Raw genomic sequence first — 6,000 nt, 5'->3', positions numbered from 1 at the left:
AGGGAGAGATAGGGGCCCATTCCCAACCCCTTCTCCTCTGGGTGAGCCCTACGACCTGAATGGTGCAGGTTACCAGGGCCCACACCTGGCTGAGCGACGCAGCAGATACCAGGTGGCTCACTCGGGGCACACCTGAGTGATCAGCTATGTCCAATCAAAATAACCGCTCAGTGTCAGCTTCTGCCAGGTGAAAGTGCACCTGAGCAGCCAGGCAGTGGTGCTGGTGAGTGTCCTCGGTGAACAGGTGCACCAGGTACAATTCCTGAATATACCGAGCTGTCCCAGGTCAGACCAGCGTGCCCAATGGCCTGGCATGAAAAGCCCATTCCAGGGGCCGGCGCTGTGGTGCAGAGGGTTAAAGCCCTGGCCTGCAGCACCAGCATCCCATATAGGCGCTGGTTCACTTGAACCATTATCTGCTGCCTCCCAGGGTGCACATTTGCAGGAAGCAGGACTCAAGCAAGGCAGGACTCAAACCCGGGCACTCGGGTATGAGGGGCAGGTGTCCCAGGCTGCGTCTTTGCTGCCACGCCCAACACCCGCCCCTCAGCCTTTTCTCCCCAGATCCCAGCCAGTCCGGAGCTGCCTTCCCTCTTAGTTAACAGCTGGTGCTGAACCCCATCCAATATTTACTCCTGGAGAGGGTCAAAAGGCAGGTGTCAGCCCGGGGAGCCAGGAGCTGCAGCTGGCTGGGCTCTGGGGGAGGGCAGGAGAATTTGCTGGCTTTTCTTGGGTGCCAGAGCAGTTCTCAGACCTGAAACACCCCCTTACCCAGCCATCTGCCTCCTCCTGGCGTGGGCTGGGGAGGGAGTGGAAGGGAGGGACGGGGACACTGTTCCAGGTCCTGAGAGACTGAAAGCCAAGTAGAGGGGGACCTAAGCCAGGAGGTGTCAGAACCCCAAGCCACCCTCTTTTTTTTTTTAAGGATTTATTTTATTTATTTGAAAGACAGAGTTACAGTGAGAGGGAGAGACAGAGAGAGAGGTCTTCCATCCTCTGGCTCACTCCCCAGATGGCCGCAACAGCCAGAGATGCACTGATCCCAAGCCAGGAGCCAGGAGCTTCTGCCAGGTCTCCCATGCGGCTGCAGGGGCCCAAGCACTTGGGCCATCTTCTACTGCTTTCCCAGGCCATAGCAGAGAGCTGGATCAGAAGAGGAGCAGCCGGGACTAGAACCGGTGCCGATATGGGATGCCAATGCTTCAGGCCAGGGCTTTAACCAGCTGCGCCACAGCGCCAGCCCCCAAGCCACCCTCTTGAGACAGGAAGGTGCCCGGTGCTGCCCAGGTGCCCAGTGCCAGACCTCCAGGGGAAGGAGGGCTCCCTGTAGGAAGAGGTCGGCCTGCCTCTCCCTGAGGAGGGGCCAGGTGGCTCGCTGGGGGACGCGGGTGATCCAAGAAGAGCACCAGGCTAGCAGCTGCCCCCAGGAAAGCAGTCAGACCACGCGGCTCAGCGAGAATCTCAAAACCTGAAGGTGTCCTCACATTTGGATTTTAAAGAAATGCCATGGAGGGGCGGGCGCTGCAGCACAGTGAGTTAAAGCCCTGGCCTGCAGCGCCGGGATCCCATATGGGCACCAGTTTGAGTCCCGGCTGCTCCACTTATGATCCCAGTTCCCTGCTAATGTACCTGGAAAAGCAGCGGATGATGCCCCAAGTCCTTGGACCCCTGCACCCACATGGGAGACCCAGAAGCTGCTGGCTCCTTGTTTCGGATCGGCCCAGCTCCAGCTGTTGCGACCATTTGGGGCATGAACCAGTGGATGAAAGAACTCTGTCTCTGTTTCTACCTCTCTCTGTAACTCTTTCAAATAGAGAGAATAAATCCTGAGAAAGAGAGAGAGAGAGACGCCACAGGTTCACTGCCCAAATGCTGGCAATGGCTGTGGCTGAGCGGGACCAAAGCAGGAGCCGGAAGTTGATTCAGGTCACCCCCTATGGCAGGGACCCAAGTCCTTAAGCCCTCACCTGCTGCCTCCCAACAGGAAGCTGCAGTCAGGAACCAGAGCCAGACGTGGAACCCAGGAAATGAGAGGTGGGCGCCTTAACCACTTGGCCAAACACCCGCCCCCACACTGGCATTTGAACTTAATTCTCCCTGGCATGACAAGCAAGGGCCCAGTAGCCCTTCCAGGCTGGTTAAGAGAGAGGCAGCTGGGATCTCCCTCCCTGGAGACACAAGAGAGCAGGTGGTGAGTGGGAGTCGCGGAGAGGGAGATGGTGCCAGTGGAGAGGGGACAGCCAAGTGCTCCCCTGAGAAGTGACCCCACCCGGCTCCTACCATGCATCCAGCACCTCATCTACTGGATCGCAGCTAACCTTCCTGGCAACATCACACAGATTGCTGTCCCATTTTACAGATGAGGAAGCTGAGGCTCACCGGGCTACATGACTTTTCCTAGCCCCTTAGTGTGGACAGAGCAGAATGCAAATCTAGGTCTGAGTCCAGAGCATGTGTGCTGTTGATGACGCCGTCACGGTGACACTAGACTCCAGGAGCCTTGCGGACGGGGCCAATGACGCTCAGGCGGGGGGGGCTCCGGCTCACCCCCAGGTGCCCACGTTCAGGTGCTGCACTTCCTGCGGGGCCCTGCGACTTCACGGATCGGAGGCAGCACCTCTCCGGAGAGGAGCCCAGGCCCTGGCCTCGGAAGAAGCTGGATTCAGATGCTTCTCGGCCACATAGGCGATCCGGGGCCCGGGCCACTTTCTCCACTATGGGGGACCCGCCCGCCGAATCATGCCCACGCCAGTGGGTTGTCAGGGAGGCAAATGCCAGAGGGCGCCCAGGGCAGAGCGGCCGGCAGGGCTGGCTTCCCGGGCGCATCCTCGGGCGGTCCACGGCGCCCTGTGCTCCGAGGGTTCCATTTGGAGCAATGCCGCCTTGGGATCCTAGAGTTTCTGAACAAGGGCCCCTGCACGTTCACGTTGTACGGCATCCGGATCGCTGCTTTGGGTTCGGCTCTGAGAGTCCAGTGTCACTGTGCACCGCACCCCGAGACAAGCCCCCATGTCCCCGTGTCACCTTGTCACCATCCCTTGAGTCCCCCAGCAGGGGCGGGCAGGGGCCCCGTTCCCGGCAGTGGAGGGTGGGCTCCTGGACGCCTCACCAGGGAGAGCGCCCTCCGGGGACCCAGCAATGTCCTGTGGCCCCCTCCCCACCCACTGGGGCAAGGGCTGCAGGCCACAGACCGAGCTCTGAGCGGCAAGATCAGGAGATTAGCTGGGCAATGACCTGGGAGCCAGTGCTGGCCCGGCCCCTCCCTCAGTTCCCAGTGTGGGGCTCCAGACAGTTGCTAAATTGGCAGGCTGGGCTGCCCACCGAGCCCAGGGAAGGAGCTCTGGGGGGGAAGCTGGGGACTGCCTCCGCCCCCTCACTCCTCCCTCTGATCTGGGAGCCAGAGACCAGGGCGCAGGAGGAGGTGGGGGTGTGAGGGAGAAGGCAGCGGAAGAGGAGGGTGGGCGGAGTTTGGGGAGAAGAGTCACAAACCGACTCAGAGGTCGAGAACTAGCAGAGCCAGGTTAAAGAGGGAAAGCGAGACGCGGAGAGTCACAGAGCCAGGACTGGCCAGGCACACGCAGGCACCCACACCCCTGTGCACACACTGGATCTGGAACAGCCCTCACTGGGCCCTGGGGCAGCTAACAAGGATGTGCCGGTCACTCTCTGTACCGGTCCCATGGGCACGGCCTCTGGCCCCAGGGGCTCTCGGGGCGGCCGTGCCAGTGCCTTTCTCCCAGCGGCTGCAGCTTTCTGAGCTCCACGTCTTACGGTCTCTTGGTAGGAGGGAGGGAGCTGGAGTGTTTCCCACTCAGGGATGGGCTAACATCTGTAAGCAGCCTCTGTGTGTGGAACACTCACACCTCCCTATGGAGGTGCTCCATTGTCTCTGCTTTACAGCTGAAGAAATGAGACAGAGAGGTTAAGTGACTTGCCCAAGGCCACACAGCTTGAAAACAGTGGACCTGGGATTTGGCCCTAGGCAGCCTGGGTGGAAACAGTTGGCTTACACGCTCCACCTCTGCTTAGATGAATGTGGCTGTTTGGCTCCTAATTCAGTGCTACCCCGATGTAACGCCCACTTGGGCTTCATCCAAAAAGAGGGTTTTTTTTTTTTAAGGTTTATTTTATTTATTTGAAGGCAGAGTTACAGAGAGGTAGGGGCAGAGAGAGAGAGAGAGAGAGAGAGAGGTCTTCCATCTGCTGGTTCACTCCTCAGATGCCCACAAAGGCCGGAGCTGTGCCGATCCAAAGCCAGGAGCCAGGAGCTTCTTCCAGGTCTCCCACACAGGTGCAGGGGCCCAAGCACTTGGGCCATCTTTCACTGCTTTCCCAGGCCATAGCAGAGAGCTGGATCGGAATTGGAGCAGCTGGGACTTGAACCGGCGCCCATATGGGATGCCGGCACTGTGGAGGCAGCCTTACTCGCTAAGCCACACGCCGGCCCTCCAAGGAGAATTTTTAAAAATTAATTTGTTTGTGAGGCAGAGAGAGACGGAGGGCTCCCATCCTCTAGTTCACTCCAAATGCCCGCCATGGTTGGGACTAGGCCAAGCCAAAGCCAAGAGCTGAGAACTCAATCCAGCTCTCCCAGGGGAGTGGCAGGAATTCAACGCTTGAGCCATTGCCACTGCTTCCCAGGGTGTGCATCGGCAGGAAGCTGGGGCTGGGAGCTGGAGCTGGGGACGGAACCGAGGCACCACGTGAGACAGGTACAGGGGCTACGAGGCCAAATGTCTGCCCCATGCACTGAGTTTTCCATTGGAAAAAGCTGCTTTTGCTACTTCCCTACTGCTCGGCTTCCGGCCTCCCACACCTGGGTGTGGGGCATGGCACCATGGCCCAGTCAGGAGATGAACCTTGAGTTTGGGAGATGGGCGTCCTCAAACATCCCCTAGCGGCCTGTGCTGCCACCTCCTGGCCGCAGTGGGTTAGGACAGTGTCTGCGGCTGTTTCTTCCCTCGCTCGACTTTTCCTTTCTGGGGGAGAGGTGGAGGCCACGGGACCACCTCTCTTCTGTGACTCCCGCAGCCCTAGGTCTTCTGAGAGGGACGTCTGTGGCGCCAGACGCAGACCGCCTCGATCCTCGCCACCCCAGCCTCCGTCAAGTCGCGCGGCAGCAGCCCCGGGTCTCCTGGCGGCTCCCCAGGTTCTCACACCCCAGCACCACGCTGTCTGTGCAAGGTGGTAGCATACACCACGGGCCCTGTGGGTGCCCAGAGGAGGGAAAGAGCCACCACGTGCTGGCTGGGGGGTGGAGTCTGGATTCAGCCCCAATCAGCCTGGCAGAAAATGGGGTGAGGGTCCCTCCTGGGGGTGTGGAGCCTCCCGGGGGAGCAGGCTAGCTGTTGGGCTGGTGACTGGGGAATGGCAGAGAGAGGGCAGAGCTGGGATCTCCGCCCACCCCCAGGGAACCTGTTAATGAGCCCCACAGGAGAGACCTTAGGTCCTGCCGTCCCTCGGAGGGGTGGGGTGGGTGAAGAACTGGATCGAGGGCAAGGGGGACAAAGAGGGGGCAGTCAGGTGGGAGAAGCTGAAACAGAAAGACTGAGACCCTGCCCTACAGAGCGGGAGTCGGGAGGGGGGCCTGCCACCACCTGCAATGCTGCCCACCTCCTGTTTCAGTGCCACCCGCCAGGTAAGAATGGTTTTTCATTTGTAAGTCACTGGAAATAACCAACAGCAAAATAAAATGATTTGAGGGCTGGCGCTGTGGCATAGCGGGTAAGGCCACTGCCTGCTGTGCTGGCATTCCATATGGATGCTGGTTCTAGTCCTGGCTGCTCCACTTCTGATCCAGCTCTCTGCTGTGGCCTGGGAAAGCAGTAGAAGATGGCCCAAGTCCTTGGGCCCCTGAACCCACGTGGGAGACCTGAAGGAAGTCCTGCTCCTGGCTTCGGATTGGCGCAGCTCTGGCTGTTGCAGCCAACTGGGGAGTGAACCAGCAGATGGAAGATTCTCTCTCTGTCTCTGTCTCTCTCTGCCTCTGCCTTTCAAATA

Source organism: Oryctolagus cuniculus, chromosome 13, assembly GCF_964237555.1.
Source record: "Oryctolagus cuniculus chromosome 13, mOryCun1.1, whole genome shotgun sequence".
NCBI lineage: Eukaryota > Metazoa > Chordata > Mammalia > Lagomorpha > Leporidae > Oryctolagus > Oryctolagus cuniculus.
The sequence above is the reverse complement of the archived record's forward strand: the minus strand, read 5'-3'. Positions refer to the sequence as shown.